This window comes from Bufo bufo, chromosome 2 (assembly GCF_905171765.1).
Source record: "Bufo bufo chromosome 2, aBufBuf1.1, whole genome shotgun sequence".
NCBI lineage: Eukaryota > Metazoa > Chordata > Amphibia > Anura > Bufonidae > Bufo > Bufo bufo.
In genome coordinates this window covers 606,846,863-606,865,318 of record NC_053390.1, presented here as the reverse complement: position 1 = coordinate 606,865,318, position 18,456 = coordinate 606,846,863, and the positions used below count along the sequence as shown (strand labels likewise).

Genomic DNA, 18,456 nt, shown 5'->3' with positions numbered 1-18,456 from the left:
GTTTATTTTATGATTGCAGATGTTTTATTCATGTACATGATTATGGTAGAGGCCATACTGCTTGAGCTACTTGTACTTGTACTCTGTTTACTTCAGTTTAGAGATATACTTTACAGCTGCCACAAATACTAGCATGATTCTGTCAATATGATGGAACCATCAGCGGAACCCAATGGGCCCTACTCAATTGGATCTGTTGGGTACCAGTGGAATGGAATGCACAGGATAAATGTGAACAAAGACTTATATTCATGATTTTTTATTGTGTTTCCTTCTCAGGCTCTTCTTCATGTGACGATGAAAGACAAATTTGATTCCATTAATATAAGAGTATACCCGTCTTCACTGGCAAAGACTTGTGAAGACTTTAAGACAAAAAATGAAGTTCTTATACAGCAGGTAACTATAATTAGGAAAGTGTCAAGAAATCTTAGTAAATTTGTGACATTGGAAAACGTGATGCAGCAACTGTGAATATGAAATACGTCCTAAACTACATATTTTTCCATTTATTTACAGCAGAATACTGGCATAAATATCTTAATAAATGTGACTCACTGTGTTTTACCGAGTGGAGTGTCTTAGTGTAGACGTGGTTCAAAGAGCTCATATTCCCTTTATCATGCAAAACCGTCTCAAAACTAGCATTATGCATAATACAGAGGGAAGAATTACTAAACTAAATCCTTCAATTCCAGCTCAATATAGATTTATGATTTGGACACTATTTACACCTCACTAGAATGTTTTCAAACATTTCCAGCAAATTGGGCCATAAAAGCAGTGATTTACATATTTTTTATTTTACATGAAATGGCACCAAAATTACTCAAAAATATCGATTTATTTGAGTGTGTCCAAGTTATTTTTTGTTCTTTGTATGTTCCTAACTAAGCAAATGTAGGGAGTTTTCAATTCACTTACTTCAGCTGTGATGTCAGCTTCTTTCCCTGCTCTTTCACTGTGAAGGCTGTGCTAGTTGGAGCAAAAGCCACATCCCCTCCACTGCCCGATCTGCTGGCTGAGCATCTGCCTTGTGTTTCCCTCCCACTGGATTCTTCAGCACAGTTGAACCCTTTCATCATCAGCAGCCCAGACTCAGGGTTGGAGGTTCTGCCTCAGGTACTGAGCAGCTACAAGGTTTCTTCTTCTCCTGGCACTGAACAGACAAATGCTGTGCACAGGATCCTCCCTCCCTCCTCACCCCTACAAAGACCAGAGGAGGTCTCTCCTCTGTACTCCTCTGCTAGCTGTGAGGAAGTGTCTGCAGAGCATTGTGCAAGAACAGGTAGGGGGAACATCCTGTGTGTATCAGAAATTTCAATGTACTGTACATCTGGAACCTGTAGTCCCACACATACAACATGAGTATCCCAGTAGCCAGACTGCTGACAGCGCAGCACTGTTATTCACTCCCTTTGCAGAGTTGGGGAGGGGAAATGCAGTCACAAGACACCCACAAATATTCATGAGGAAAGCCTCAGAGATTGTTGTTACATGCCCCCATAGCTCTGCAACTGCATATCAACAAAGGACTGGGACAGAACTAGGGAAATGAGCATATGTAATTTTTTCTTTGCCTAAAACTTGCTTAGCTTGTGTATATATTACAGACCATCAGATTTACAGTGCTTTATTTATTTTTTATATAATTCGGACCAAATGGTATTCAGGCCATTGATCGGGAACAAGTTTTCATAGGCACACTCGTTTCAGAAAATTGTCCCATATACTCATTCAACCAATCTGCCGATAAACAAGCAAACGCTCATTTGTCGGCTGACTGGCATCTTTCATCGGGATTAAAGATACTAGATTATCAGAATGAGGGAGGAAGACTGCCATAGTAATCATTCTTCCCACATTCACTTTGCATCTGCTTGTGTAATATGCTGATGCAAACAAGCACCGATGGATATGTTTATCATCTATTCGCGCTTGTCCTGCCCAAATATTGTGTAAAGTAATAGGACCTTAAGCCAACAAAGAAAAGATAAATTTATTAATCCCTAAAACAGGCAAATTGAATATTGTAACAGTGGCATGCCTCACATACACAAACAACAATACACATTTATAAGTAATATAAAAGACAGCTATTAAAAAAACTATATAAATAATAAATAAATAAACACCACTACTTTATTACACCCACCACATCTCTATGTATTGCAGAACCACAAAGTGCATCTTCTGTCTACCTACTTTTATTAGACAGTAATAATAAATCCTACCCAGTGTATCAGTTTTGTCTTCAGTGTTGCTTTAATGAACACACATCGGTTTTGAGTAAGGTCAGGACTGATTTTAATGGGAGGCTGTCAGCAGGATCTTCACTTTTAACCTAGGCACATTGCCTTGTATGGTTAGCTCAGCTGAATAAAATTCCTTTCGTTTAATGATCCTTTGCCTCATTCTAGAGAAAAGGTATTTTTCATTTATATGGAAGTAAGTGCACTGAGGGTGGATCCAAACCAATCAGTGCACCCTTGCTTTCCCTGCTTCCTCTGCCAACACTTCCCTCTTCTTGACTGACAGGATCAGGTTCCTGCAGAAATTTTGAAAACATTAAGGGATAGAAACACAGTGAAGGAGATTTATCATGAGAGGAATTTTTAAAATCAGATTTGGAGGAGTCTACATTGCCATCATTTCCCCCAAATTTATCAAATTTCATGCAATGTTTGATAAATTTGGTGCATGTTTAACCCCTTAAGGACTCAGCCCTATTTCACCTTAAGGACTTGGCCATTTTTGCAAATCTGACCAGTGTCACTTTAAGTGCTGATAACTTTAAAATGCTTTGACTTATCCAGGCCATTCTAAGATAATTATTTCGTCACATATTGTACTTAATGACACTGGTAAAATGAAGTAAAAAAAATTCATTTTTATTTATAAAAAAAATACCAAATTTACCCAAAAAAAAAAATTGCAAATTTCCAAGTTTCAATTTCTCTACTTTTATAATACATAGTAAAACCTCCAAAAATAGTTATTTCTTTACATTCTCCATATGTCTACTTCATGTTTGGATCATTTTGGGAATGATATTTTATTTTTTGGGGATGTTACAAGGCTTAGAAGTTTAGAAGCAAATCTTGAAATTTTTCAGAAATTTTCAAAATCCCAATTTTTAAGGACCAGTTCAGGTCTGAAGTCACTTTGCGAGGCTTACATAATAGAAACCACCCAAAAATGACCCCATTCTAGAAACTACACCCCTCAAGGTATTCAAAACAGATTTTACATACGTTGTTAACCCTTTAGGTGTTCCACAAGAATTAATGGAAAATAGAGATACAATTTCAAAATTTCACTTTTTTGGTCGATTTTCCATTTTAATAATTTTTTTCCAGTTACAAAGCAAGGGTTAACAGCCAAACCAAACTCAATATTTATGGCCCTGATTCTGTATTTTACAGAAACACCCCATATGTGGTCGTAAACTACTGTACGGGCACACGGCAGGGCGCAGAAGGAAAGGAATGCCATACGGTTTTTGGAAGCCAGGTTTTGCTGGACTGTTTTTTTTACACCATGTCCCATTTGAAGCCCCCCTGATGCACCCCTAGAGTAGAAACTCCATAAAAGTGACCCCATCTAAGAAACTACACCCCTCAAGGTATTCAAAACTGATTTTACAAACGTCGTTAACCCTTTATGTGTTCCACAAGAATTAATGAAATATAGAGATATAATTTCAAAATTTCACTTTTTTGGCAGATTTTCTATTTTAATAATTTTTTTACAGTTACAAAGCAAGGATTAACAGCCAAACCAAACTCAATATTTATGGCCCTGATTCTGTAGTTTACAGAAACACCCCATATGTGGTCGTAAACTACTGTACGGGCACACGGCAGGGCGCAGAAGGAAAGGAATGCCATACGGTTTTTGGAAGGCAGGTTTTGCTGGACTGTTTTTTTTTGACACCATGTCCCATTTAAAGCCCCCCTAGAGTAGAAACTCCATAAAAGTGACCCCATCTAAGAAACTAAACCCCTCAAGGTATTCAAAACAGATTTTTACAAATGTCGTTAACCCTTTAGGTGTTCCACAAGAGTTATTGGCAAATGGAGATGAAATTTCCTAATTTAAATTTTTGGGCAAATTTTCCATTTTAATCCATTTTTCCCAGTAACAAAGCAAGGGTTAACAGCCAAACAAAACTCAATATTTATGGCCCTGATTCTGTAGTTTACAGAAACACCCCATATGTGGTCGTAAACCGCTGTACGGGCACACAGCAGGGCGCAGAAGGAAAGGAATGCCATATGGTTTTTGGAAGGCAGATTTTGCTGGACTGGTTTTTTTGACACCATGTCCCATTTGAATCCCCCCTGATGCACCCCTAGAGTATAAACTCCAAAAAAGTGACCCCATTTTAGAAACTACGGGATAGGGTGGCAGTTTTGTTGGTACTAGTTTAGGGTACATATGATTTTTGGTTGCTCTATATTACACTTTTTGTGAGGCAAGGTAACAAGAAATAGCTGTTTTGGCACCGTTTTTATTTTTTGTTATTTACAACATTCATCTGACAGGTTAGATCATGTGATATTTTTATAGACCAGGTTGTCACGGATGCGGCGATACCTAATATGTATACTTTTTTTATTATTTATGTAAGTTTTACACAATGATTTCTTTTTTGAAACAAAAAAAATCATGTTTTAGTGTTTCCATAGTCTGAAAGCCATAATTTTTTCAGATTTTGGGCGATTACCTTGGGTAGGGTATGATTTTTCCGGGATGAGATGGCGGTTTTATGGGCACTATTTTGGGGTGCGTGTGACTTTTTGATCGCTTGCTATTACACTTTTTGTGATGTAAGGTGACAAAAAATGGCTTTTTTTTACACCGTTTTTATTTTTATTTTTTTACGGTATTCGCCTGAAGGTTTAGGTAATGTGATATTTTTATAGAGCAAGTTATTACGGACGCTGCGATACCTAATATGTATACTTTTTTTTTATTTATGTAAGTTTTACACAATGATTTCATTTTGAAGCAAAAAAAATCATGTTTTAGTGTGTCCATAGTCTGAGAGCCATAATTTTTTCAGTTTTTTCGGCGATTACCTTGGGTAGGGTATGATTTTTGCGGGATGAGATGACGGTTTTATTGGCACTATTTTGAGGTGCATATGACTTTTTGATCGCTTGCTATTACACTTTTTGTGATGTAAGGTGACAAAAAATGGTTTATTTAGCACAGTTTTTATTTTTATTTTTTAAGGTGTTTATCTGAGGGGTTAGGTCATGTGATATTTTTATAGAGCCGGTCGATACGGATGCGGCCATACCTAATATGTATACTTTTTTTTTTATTTATGTAAGTTTTACACAATAATATCATTTTTGAAACAAAAAAAATGATGTTTAAGTATCTCCATATTCTGAGCCATAGTTTTTTTATTTTTTGGGCGATTGTCTCAGGTAGGGGCTCATTTTTTGCGGGATGAGGTGACGGTTAGATTGGTACTATTGTGGTGGGCAAACGCCTTCTTGATCGCTTGCTGTTGTACTTTTTGTGATGTAAGGTGACAAAAAATGGTTTATTTAGGACAGTTTTTTTTTTGTTTTTTTTACGGTGTTCATCTCAGGTGTTAGGTCATGTGATATGTTTATATAGCCAGGCGATACGGACATGGCGATACCTAATATGTATACTTTTTTTTCCCTATATTTTACCAATTTTTTTTTACTTTATTTGGGGAAAATGACGTTTTTGTTTATTTTTACTTGAAACTTTACATTTTTTGGGGGGAAAACTTTATTTTGTCAACTTTATTTTTACTTTATTTTTTGTCCCACTTTGGGACTTCAACTTTTGGGGGTCTAATTCCTTTTACTATGCATTCCAATACTTCTGTATTGGAATGCATTGGCTGTATGAGTAATACTGTGTGTATTACTCATACAGCTTCCGGCCTGTGAGATCCAGGGGGCTGGATCTCACAGGCTCGTCACCGGAAGGCAGCGCGATGTCTAACAGCCGCACGGGGACCCGATGGCACCGCCGCCCGCAACCGCCAGATAAGGTAAAAGCCGCAAACCGCAGGTCTGAATTGACCTGCGGTTTGCGGCGATCGCCGACACGGGGGGGGTCACGGGACTTCCCCCCGGTGTTGTGACAGAATGCCCGCTGAATGATTTCAGCGGACATCCTGTTGCGATTAACCCCCGACGCAATCGCGATTTAAACTTACGACGTACCGGTACGTCCTGAGTCCTTAAGGACTCGGGAAACAGGGCGTACCGGTACGCCCTAAGTCCATAAGGGGTTAAAGGGGTAGTCCACTACTTTACAAGTGATAGCCTATCTGCAGGAGTAAACGGAGCTGGTTACTTTTTGAAACCAGAATTTTTGAGTGCATGGCTTGAAAGTTCCTGGACAAAATTAGGAATGCAGGTGTAGAAGTCTATTGAGCATTCTAATTTAAAATACTTGGATATTAAAACTGATACAGGGGGCTTAGTTACTTGTGCTACTCCACAATCTTTTCAATTTTTTTTACTTGTCATTTCTTAGAAATGAAAGAATGGAGAAATAAGACAGACATGTCAAAATACATTGCTCTTCCACGTACTCTAGATTGGGCCATGTTACATAACAAAACACATCTGGCCTGACTATTACCAGCGCATGTAGAAGGTACAAGCTCTTAGGTTCCCACCTGCTACGCCGGTATTGTCAATGTTCTTTAACACTTGTGAATTATCATCATTACAATGTGACGATTGTACAAATTGCTCTTGCTGGTTCTTTACTCCATCAGCAATGATTACTGCAATTAAATTGTTGATCGATGAATGCTATTCTGTACTAGAGAAAAAACATATTTAGAGATGTATTATGGAAAGCAGTAAAAGAAAAATGAAAAATATCTGACTTCTACAAAAAGCTTAACTAGCAATGGCGTTCTGGGAATTTGTTTCCAATAGATTCAGTTCATATATTCTAAATTATCCATGCCGTGTAATGTACCAGTGCCTAAATAAGCAAAGGTTTTAACACTATATCCTTAGAACATGCTGGCTGTAGTTTTCCTTTCGTTTGGATCAGTTGTTTTTCTAGGTCATTGGCTAACACTATGTAGGAAATGGACAAATACCCTTAAGAAAGTGTTAGGAACTCTGAATATAACAAGCTATATGAAAGTGCTTAATAATCACATGGGGCTATTTACAAATTAGAATGGAACTATTCACCAGGTCTAAAACAGTTACTGTACAGACTTTATGCTTCAGTGGCTTGGAGAGCCAGACTTAAGATTTGTATAGCCAAAGAGGACATTTCTTTTCTGGCAGAAACATGCAACGGAAACTCCAGATTTAGGAAATTCTGATAGAATGACATCATTAATAGTTAGTTTTCATGTTCTGCTCCATCAAAAAATTGGGCAATGTGATACTAAATCTGGAAAATATTTGTTACTTTACCGAAGATGATTATCTGCAATGTGATAGCTTCTATAAACTGTATAATCTTTGGAAAGAAGCAGATTTCAGCAGTAATATTTCTTTATACAGTATACATGACTAAAAAGTAAATTTTTATACATTTCTAAACAATCGAGTCACATTATTATAACCACTACCTAATATCCAGAGTAACCAACATGTCCAGCATGGGCAGCAAATAGACAGCTTGGGAGCTACTCAAAAAAGTCCTGGTGGGTTGTCACAGGTATCTGGAGCCGTGCTGACAGCAGTGCATCCCCCAGCTGCTGGAGGGTCATGGGGGCGGACCTATAGAGCAAACGCAATGATTGAGGTGGTCCTACAGATCCTCAATTGGGTTCAAGTCTGAGGAAGTAAGGGGCCAGGGTAGTACTTGGAAGTATGATTTATCGGAAAAGGCATTCCTTTCACAATCTTCTACAAATTCCTGTACTGCCATGAAGATTGAAGAAGTGCAGTGACCATCCGTCTTATTTGGAGTAGAGTTCACTGAACTGTTGTTTTACACATATGTTTTGGTAGCCCCGTGGTTCGTTTTGGCAGTAAACTGCTCCACTGTAGAGTGTCAGTGTTGCACAGCTTCTTAGCCTATTTTCATCTCTCAATGGCATGTGGTGCTCTACAGTTTCCATGTCGCTTTTTCACAATGGTGCCATTTGTCCACTCATGATATACTTTTACCACAACAGCATGTGAACAGTTCACAAACTGCACATTTATTTTTCCAACTCTGATAAATTACCCCTTTAACCCATGATGGCAACAAGGGATATGTGTGCAGATAACCTATCACACATCTTATATGCACACGAAATGTAGCTTTCTTCATGAGTTTTGAGCAGCTCTCTAGGACTTACCGTTCCTGAGATATTCCCAAAAATTTACCTGCATTAGCCAATAGAAGCCAGCAAGCCTTTCATTTAAATCTGAACTGACATTTACACGGTCACATGTCCCTTAGAAGCTTGCAGGTCCTACTCCAGGTTTCCATAACAACTGATCACAGGTTTTAGCAGTTTGCAGGTCCTTAAATATTCAGTCATATGACATATGACGGCACAACTACACTGCTACATGCATGGGGGGCAGGGGCCACTATTAAACGGACGGGCGCTGTGGAGTTCACTGTTAAAGGGGTGGTCACTCTGGAGGTCACTGTTAAAGGGGCGGACACTGTGGTGTTCACTGTTAAAGGGGTGGGCACTGTGGAGGTCACTGTTAAAGAGGCAGGCACTGTTAAAGGGGCGGGCACTGTGGAGGTCACTGTTAAAGGGGAGGGCACTGTGGAGGTAACTGTTAAAGGGGCGGGCACTGTGGAAGTCAATGTTAAAGGGGCGGGCACTGTATATCACTGTTAAAGGGGCAGCCATTATGAAGCTCACTGTTAAAGGGGTGGTCAATGTTACAGAAGAGGGCACTGTAGAGGTCACTGTTAAAGGGGCAGGCACTGTGGAGGTCACTGTTAAAGGGGCATACACTGTGGAGGTCATTGTAAAGGAGTGGGCACTGTGGAGGTCACTTTTAAGGGGCGGTCACTGTTAAAGGGTTGGGCACTGTGGAGGTCACTGTTAAAGGGGCGGGCACTGTGGAGGTCACTGAAAAAGGGCAGGCACTGTGGAAGTCATTGTTAAAGGGGCGGGTACTGTGGAAGTCACTGTTAAAGGGGCAGGCACTGTGGAGGTCACTGTTAAAGGGGCGGTCACTGTTAAAGGGGCGGGCACTGTGGAAGTCACTGTTAAAAGGGGCGGACACTGTGGAGGTCTCTGTTAAAGGGGTGGGCACTGTGGAAGTCGCTGTTAAAGGGGAGGGCACTGTGAAGGTCACTGTTAACCACCTCAGGACCGCCGTACGCAGGATTGCGTCTTTGCGGCGGCCCTGCTCTTCTGGGTGGACGCGCCGGTGCGTCCTCTCGCGAGACGCGAGATTTCCTGTGAACGCGCGCACACAGGCGCGCGCGCTCACAGGAACGGAAGGTAAGAGAGTTGATCTCCAGCCTGCCAGCGGCGATCGTTCGCTGGCAGGCTGGAGATGTGTTTTTTTTAACCCCTAACAGGTATATTAGACGCTGTTTTGATAACAGCGTCTAATATACCTGCTACCTGGTCCTCTGGTGGTCCCCTTTGTTTGGATCGACCACCAGAGGACACAGGTAGCTCAGTAAAGTCCCACCAAGCACCACTACACTACACTACACCCCCCCCGTCACTTATTAACCCCTTATTAGCCCCTGATCACCCCATATAGACTCCCTGATCACCCCCCTGTCATTGATTACACCCCTGTCATTGATCAACCCCCTGTAAAGCTCCATTCAGATGTCCGCATGATTTTTACGGATCCACTGATGGATGGATCGGATCCGCAAAACGCATACGGGCGTCTGAATGAAGCCTTACAGGGGCGTGATCAATGACTGTGGTGATCACCCCATATAGACTCCCTGATCACCCCCCTGTCATTGATTACCCCCCAGTCATTGATTACCCCCCTGTAAAGCTCCATTCAGATGTCCGCATGATTTTTACGGATGCACTGATAGATGGATCGGATCCGCAAAATGCATCCGGACGTCTGAATGAAGCCTTACAGGGGCATGATCAATGACTGTGGTTATCACCCCATATAGACTCCCTGATCACCCCCCTGTCATTGATTACACCCCTGTCATTGATCACCCCCCTGTAAAGCTCCATTCAGATGTCCGCATGATTTTTACGGATGCACTGATAGATGGATCGGATCCGCAAAACGCATCCGGACGTCTGAATGAAGCCTTACAGGGGCGTGATCAATGACTGTGGTGATCACCCCATATAGACTCCCTGATCACCCCCCTGTCATTGATTACACCCCTGTCATTGATCACCCCCCTGTAAAGCTCCATTCAGATGTCCGCATGATTTTTACGGATGCACTGATAGATGGATCGGATCCGCAAAACGCATCCGGACGTCTGAATGAAGCCTTACACGGGCGTGATCAATGACTGTGGTTATCACCCCATATAGACTCCCTGATCACCCCCCTGTCATTGATTACACCCCTGTCATTGATCACCCCCCTGTAAAGCTCCATTCAGATGTCCGCATGATTTTTACGGATGCACTGATAGATGGATCGGATCCGCAAAACGCATCCGGACGTCTGAATGAAGCCTTACAGGGGCGTGATCAATGACTGTGGTGATCACCCCATATAGACTCCCTGATCACCCCCCTGTCATTGATCACCCCCCTGTAAAGCTCCATTCAGATGTCCGCATGATTTTTACGGATGCACTGATAGATGGATCGGATCCGCAAAACGCATCCGGACGTCTGAATGAAGCCTTACAGGGGCGTGATCAATGACTGTGGTGATCACCCCATATAGACTCCCTGATCACCCCCCTGTCATTGATTACACCCCTGTCATTGATCACCCCCCTGTAAAGCTCCATTCAGATGTCCGCATGATTTTTACGGATGCACTGATAGATGGATCGGATCCGCAAAACGCATCCGGACGTCTGAATGAAGCCTTACACGGGCGTGATCAATGACTGTGGTTATCACCCCATATAGACTCCCTGATCACCCCCCTGTCATTGATTACACCCCTGTCATTGATCACCCCCCTGTAAAGCTCCATTCAGACGTCCGCATGATTTTTACGGATCCACTGATAGATGGATCGGATCCGCAAAACGCATCCGGACGTCTGAATGAAGCCTTACAGGGGCATGATCAATGACTGTGGTGATCACCCCATATAGACTCCCTGATCACCCCCCTGTCATTGATCACCCCCCTGTAAAGCTCCATTCAGATGTCCGCATGATTTTTACGGATGCACTGATAGATGGATCGGATCCGCAAAACGCATCCGGACGTCTGAATGAAGCCTTACAGGGGCGTGATCAATGACTGTGGTGATCACCCCATATAGACTCCCTGATCAACCCCCTGTCATTGATTACACCCCTGTCATTGATCACCCCCCTGTAAAGCTCCATTCAGACGTCCGCATGATTTTTACGGATCCACTGATAGATGGATCGGATCCGCAAAACGCATCCGGACGTCTGAATGAAGCCTTACAGGGGCATGATCAATGACTGTGGTGATCACCCCATATAGACTCCCTGATCACCCCCCTGTCATTGATTACCCCCCTGTAAAGCTCCATTCAGATGTCCGCATGATTTTTACGGATGCACTGATAGATGGATCGGATCCGCAAAACGCATACGGACGTCTGAATGAAGCCTTACACGGGCGTGATCAATGACTGTGGTTATCACCCCATATAGACTCCCTGATCACCCCCCTGTCATTGATCAACCCCCTGTCATTGATCACCCCCCCCTGTCATTGATCACCCCCCCTGTCATTGATCACCCCCCTGTCATTGATCACCCCCCCTGTCATTGATCACCCCCCTGTCATTGATCACCCCCCCCCCCCCCCTGTCATTGATCACCCCTCTGTAAGGCTCCATTCAGACATTTTTTTGGCCCAAGTTAGCGGAATTTTTATTTATTTTTCTTACAAAGTCTCATATTCCACTAACTTGTGTCAAAAAATAAAATCTCACATGAACTCACCATACCCCTCACGGAATCCAAATGCGTAAAATTTTTTAGACATGTATATTCCAGACTTCTTCTCACGCTTTAGGGCCCCTAGAATGCCAGGGCAGTATAAATACGCCACATGTGACCCCATTTCGGAAAGAAGACACCCCCAGGTATTCCGTGAGGGGCATATTGAGTCCATGAAAGATTGAAATTTTTGTCCCAAGTTAGCGGAACGGGAGACTTTGTGAGAAAAAAATAAAAAATATCAATTTCCGCTAACTTGTGCCAAAAAAAAAAAATTTCTATGAACTCGCCATGCCCCTCATTGAATACCTTGGGGTGTCTTCTTTCCAAAATGGGGTCACATGTGGGGTATTTATACTGCCCTGGCATTCTAGGGGCCCCAAAGCGTGAGAAGAAGTCTGGTATCCAAATGTCTAAAAATGCCCTCATAAAATGAATGTGGGCCCCTTTGCGCATCTAGGCTGCAAAAAAGTGTCACACATGTGGTATCGCCGTACTCAGGAGAAGTTGGGGAATGTGTTTTGGGGTGTCATTTTACATATACCCATGCTGGGTGAGAGAAATATCTTGGTCAAATGCCAACTTTGTATAAAAAAATGGGAAAAGTTGTCTTTTGCCAAGATATTTCTCTCACCCAGCAAGGGTATATGTAAAATGACACCCCAAAACACATTCCCCAACTTCTCCTGAATACGGCGATACCACATGTGTGACACTTTTTTGCAGCCTAGGTGGGCAAAGGGGCCCATATTCCAAAGAGCACCTTTAGGATTTCACAGGTCATTTACCTACCTAACACACATTAGGGCCCCTGGAAAATGCCAGGGCAGTATAACTACCACACAAGTGACCCCATTTTGGAAAGAAGACACCCCAAGGTATTCCGTGAGGGGCATGGCGAGTTCCTAGAATTTTTTATTTTTTGTCACAAGTTAGTGGAAAATGCAGATTTTTTTTTTTTTTTTTTTATACAAAGTCTCATATTCCACTAACTTGTGACAAAAAATAAAAACTTCCATGAACTCACTATGCCCATCAGCGAATACCTTGGGGTCTCTTCTTTCCAAAATGGGGTCACTTGTGGGGTAGTTATACTGCCCTGGCATTCTAGGGGCTCAAATGTGTGGTAAGGAGTTTGAAATCAAATTCTGTAAAAAATGACAAGTGAAATCCGAAAGGTGCTCTTTGGAATATGGGCCCCTTTGCCCACCTAGGCTGCAAAAAAGTGTCACACATCTGGTATCTCCGTACTCAGGAGAAGTTGGGGAATGTGTTTTGGGGTGTCATTTTATATATACCCATGCTGGGTGAGAGAAATATCTTGGCAAACGACAACTTTTCCCATTTTTTTATACAAAGTTGGCATTTGACCAAGATATTTATCTCACCCAGCATGGGTATATGTAAAAAGACACCCCAAAACACATTCCTCAACTTCTCCTGAATACAGAGATACCAGATGTGTGACACTTTTTTGCAGCCTAGGTGGGCAAAGGGGCCCATATTCCAAAGAGCACCTTTCGGATTTCACAGGTCAATTTTTACAGAATTTGATTTCAAACTCCTTACCACACATTTGGGCCCCTAGAATGCCAGGGCAGTATAACTACCCCACAAGTGACCCCATTTTGGAAAGAAGAGACCCCAAGGTATTCGCTGATGGGCATAGTGAGTTCATGGAAGTTTTTATTTTTTGTCACAAGTTAGTGGAATATGAGACTTTGTATGAAAAAAAAAAAAAAAAAAAAAATCATCATTTTCCACTAACTTGTGACAAAAAATAAAAAATTCTAGGAACTCGCCATGCCCCTCACGGAATACCTTGGGGTGTCTTCTTTCCAAAATGGGGTCACTTGTGGGGTAGTTATACTGCCCTGGCATTCTAGGGGCCCAAATGTGTGGTAAGGAGTTTGAAATCAAATTCAGTAAAAAATGACAAGTGAAATCCGAAAGGTGCTCTTTGGAATATGGGCCCCTTTGCCCACCTAGGCTGCAAAAAAGTGTCACACATCTGGTATCTCCGTACTCAGGAGAAGTTGGGGAATGTGTTTTGGGGTGTCATTTTATATATACCCATGCTGGGTGAGAGAAATATCTTGGCAAAAGACAACTTTTCCCATTTTTTTATACAAAGTTGTCATTTGACCAAGATATTTATCTCACCCAGCATGGGTATATGTAAAAAGACACCCCAAAACACATTCCTCAACTTCTCCTGAGTACGGGGATACCAGATGTGTGACACTTTTTTGCAGCCTAGGTGGGCAAAGGGGCCCATATTCCAAAGAGCACCTTTCGGATTTCACAGGTCATTTTTTACTGAATTTGATTTCAAACTCCTTACCACACATTTGGGCCCCTAGAATGCCAGGGCAGTATAACTACCCCACAAGTGACCCCATTTTGGAAAGAAGAGACCCCAAGGTATTCGCTGATGGGCATAGTGAGTTCATAGAACTTTTTATTTTTTGTCACAAGTTAGTGGAATATGAGACTTTGTAAGAAAAAAAAAAAAAAAAATCATCATTTTCCGCTAACTTGTGACAAAAAATAAAAAGTTCTATGAACTCACTATGCCCATCAGCGAATACCTTAGGGTGTGTACTTTCAGAAATGGGGTCATTTGTGGGGTGTTTGTACTGTCTGGGCATTGTAGAACCTCAGGAAACATGACAGGTGCTCAGAAAGTCAGAGCTGCTGCAAAAAGCGGAAATTCACATTTTTGTACCATAGTTTGTAAACGCTATAACTTTTACCCAAACCATTTTTTTTCTACCCAAACATTTTTTTTTTATCAAAGACATGTAGAACTATAAATTTAGAGCAAAATTTCTATATGGATGTCGTTTTTTTTTGCAAAATTTTACAACTGAAAGTGAAAAATGTCATTTTTTTGCAAAAAAAATCGTTAAATTTCGATTAATAACAAAAAAAGTAAAAATGTCAGCAGCAATGAAATACCACCAAATGAAAGCTCTATTAGTGAGAAGAAAAGGAGGTAAAATTCATTTGGGTGGTAAGTTGCATGACCGAGCAATAAACGGTGAAAGTAGTGTAGGTCAGAAGTGTAAAAAGTGGCCTGGTCTTTCAGGGTGTTTAAGCACTGGGGGCTGAGGTGGTTAAAGGGGCAGCCACTATGAAGGTCACTGTTAAAGGGGTGGTCACTGTTAAAGGGGCGGGCACTGTGGAGGTCACAGTTAAAGGGGAAGGCAATGTGGAGGTCACTGTTAAAGGGGCAGGCACTGTGAAGGTTACTGTTAAAGGTGCAGCCACTATGAAGGTCACTGTTAAAGGGGTGGTCAATGTTAAAGGGGCGGGTATTGTGGAGGTCACTGTTAAAGGGGAAGGCACTGTGGAGGTCACTGTTAAAGGGGCGGTCACTGTTAAAGGGGCAGCACTGTGAAGGTCACTGTCACCGCCAGTTCTGTGAGAAGGTCTGGCAGACGTTCTTCTCTACCTCTCGTATGATGTTCTTTGTTTTGGTTTCACTTTCTGATCTCCTTTCCTTCTGCCAGGTGTCACTTATTTAGACTACTCGTCTTCCTTTATATTCCCTCCCATACTGTCTCACTTTGCGGTTTATACTACTTCCTGGATGAAGTGTTCACTGCTGGAGGCTGCTTCTGCTGTTTGCTCAGATAAGTCCTTTACTTTATTGTGTTTCCTTGCTGGCTTGATTCTAGGTGACCCTGACTCCGTCCGTATTAAGTGCAGGGAGCCGGTGGTCGTGTCCGCTCACTATTATAGGGTTTTCAGGTGTCACACAGACCTAGGTACGTGGGCATGCAATCGTCTACCATCGAGACCCTTGCATGTGCATAGCAGTCAGGGAGAGCTCTTAGGGTTTTATAGGGCTCACCTATAAGCTCCTTAGTTTGGGATCAAGCCAGTCACTCGTTTATTCATAAGTTCCAGCTATCTGCAAACTTCACCCGTGACAGTCACTGTTAAAGGGGCAGGCACTGTGCAGGTCACTGATAAATATGCAGTCACTGTTAAAGTGGCGGGCACTGTAGAGGGCACTGTGGAGGTCAATGTTAAAGGGCGGCCACTGTGGAGGTCAATGTTAAAAGGGCGGCCACTATGGAGGTCACTGTTAAAGGGGCAGGCAATGTGGAGATAACTTTTAAAGGGGCGGGTACTGTAGAGGTTACCGTTATAAGGGAAACTGTTGATATCTTTTTTTGACACAAGGAAACATAAAATGAAATAGATTAAATATACCCGTGCAAAGCCGGGCCCTTCTGCTAGTATATATATATATATATATATATATATATATACACACATACACATTGGCATCATATGCATATATAAGGAATGAGAAATTAGCTTTTTATAACATTGGTGGTTTTTAAGAACTGCTGTTGGCTACAATCATTTTTTTTTGTTTCTTGGAGTAGAAATATGAGGTTGAACACTTTAAATCTCTCTTATAAGCTTCTGTGGTGCATGCAGTCATAAAATTCCGTTATGGTCTGTGGTAACGAAATCCATTATGGAATTCTTAGATAACCCAAACGCCGAAATTGCAAATCGCAAGTTTTCTCAACACTACTCACATGTCATTTTTAACGTGCAGTTAACAAAAGTAAATGTAGCCCTAACAACACTGGCAGAATTGCATAGTTTTTTCACACTGTTGCAAAAAAAAGAAAAAAGAAGAGTTATAAAACACAAAATAATCAACTTGTTCTGCATAAAAGAAGCCCTTGTATTTTAACAGAAAAATAAATGACAATGAATATACAAAAAAAATAAAAAATGGTGGCCCTAAAGTACCAAACTATGCTGCGTCCATGCGGAGTTAAAGGGATGTCAATATTTTTGGAACCTATGTTTTTATTCTAAATTGTGCCCCCTCTGCATCAGGTATCAACTGTATATGTCTCTGATTCCGGCTGATAAACCCCTTAGATACTATAGTCAATAGAGACCATGCCTTCTAAGTGGTTTAACATAGGGACGGGACTCCCTCAGTCACCCCACTGGTCCTTTTACGAGGTGATTATGGGATGTGCCCACAAAGAGAAGCAGAAGTGCAAAAGAGCCGATTTCTTTTTCTACTGTGCATATCAGACTAGATTTTTGCATGATCACAAAAGGAAAACCATAGATCAAGTCATTAGTGTTTGAACTCCATTCTAATTAAGGCCCCTCCTTTCCAAATGTTTACAGTAGCTGGGCATGAGTATTTGCATGTGTATATTAAACAATTTCTATAGATCATATTGTGGCATGTAGGTATGAGTCAATAATTATTGTTTTTGATAAACATGTAATCATTCTTAGGTCAAGATATATGAAGAAGACTTCAATAAAGAAAGAGCTGACAAAGAGAAGATAAGAAAAGAAAAAGGGGAGCTACAGCAAATTCTCCGGAAACTTAGGCTTCAGCTTCACAAATAGATAACAAGGTAAGCATTTGAAAAGAGCTTGAGGGAATTTATTAAGGCTGGTGATTCTTATGCAGGTCCTAATAAGTAATACACATGCATAAGACATGCTAATGTTAGGAGGGTTGGGCAGACCTGCAAAGGCACATCTTGGTGGTTCTATGCCAGCTCCCAGCCAGAAAATATGGAAGCCATGATGTTAATCATGGACAATACGACTATGCAGAGTGATTTATTAAAGCTGTTCATTTTCCAAGTCACTTTTACTATAATTAGCTTTTAAAGCTAGGATATAAGATTTGCCCAGATTTTCACACACACACAAAAAAAATGTCGTTATATTCTGTGCTGAGTGATTTGCAAACATATGGGGTCACTTATAAAACTGGTGTAAAGTAGAACTGGCTTAGTTGCCCATAGCAACCAATCAGATTCCACCTTTCATTTTCAAAAGGAGTGGTCATAAATGAAAGGTGGAATCTGATTGGTTGCTTTGGGAACTAAGCCAGTTCTACTTTACAACAGTTTGATAAATTACCCCAATAGTAACTAGAGGCAAGGTGAATGAGCCAATTTGTTTATTGATGAATTTTCTATTGCAGAACCATATTTCCACTTTTTAAGGCAATGGAGCTTAAACGGGAGTCTGTCACATCATTTTCACCAATACAACAAACAACATTGCCCCACAGAAGATTGCAAACGCATTCCAAACATACACTGCCTGTCCCAAAAAAAAGTCGCCACCTGGATTTAACTAAGCAAATAGTTATGAGCCTCCTATTGGATAATTACTGCATGGGCGATTATCTTTCAGCTGGCAATAAGTTATTTAACCCCAACTGGTGCAATGAGTTGCTTCTCATTTCTTGAACAACCATCTCGTGGTCGCGGAAAAGATGTTAGTCTGTTTGAGAAGGGTCAAATGATTGGCATGCATCAATCAGATGTGTTGAGTAATATTTGGAGGAAGTACACCAGTGTACTCACCTGTTGTATTGATTCAGTA

At 41.4% G+C, this 18,456-nt stretch overlaps 1 long non-coding RNA gene across 1 annotated transcript in view; it reads left to right on the top strand.

Annotated features, from left to right (window-relative positions):
• Positions 1-304: 304 nt before the first annotated feature.
• The window catches only part of LOC120989938, a 90,763-nt gene continuing 72,611 nt past the window's right edge, over positions 305-18,456 (top strand). The window contains exons 1-2 of the long non-coding RNA XR_005776345.1: positions 305-399; positions 17,344-17,468. This is a non-coding gene — a long non-coding RNA (uncharacterized LOC120989938). The remainder of the gene's footprint in view (positions 400-17,343; positions 17,469-18,456) is intronic.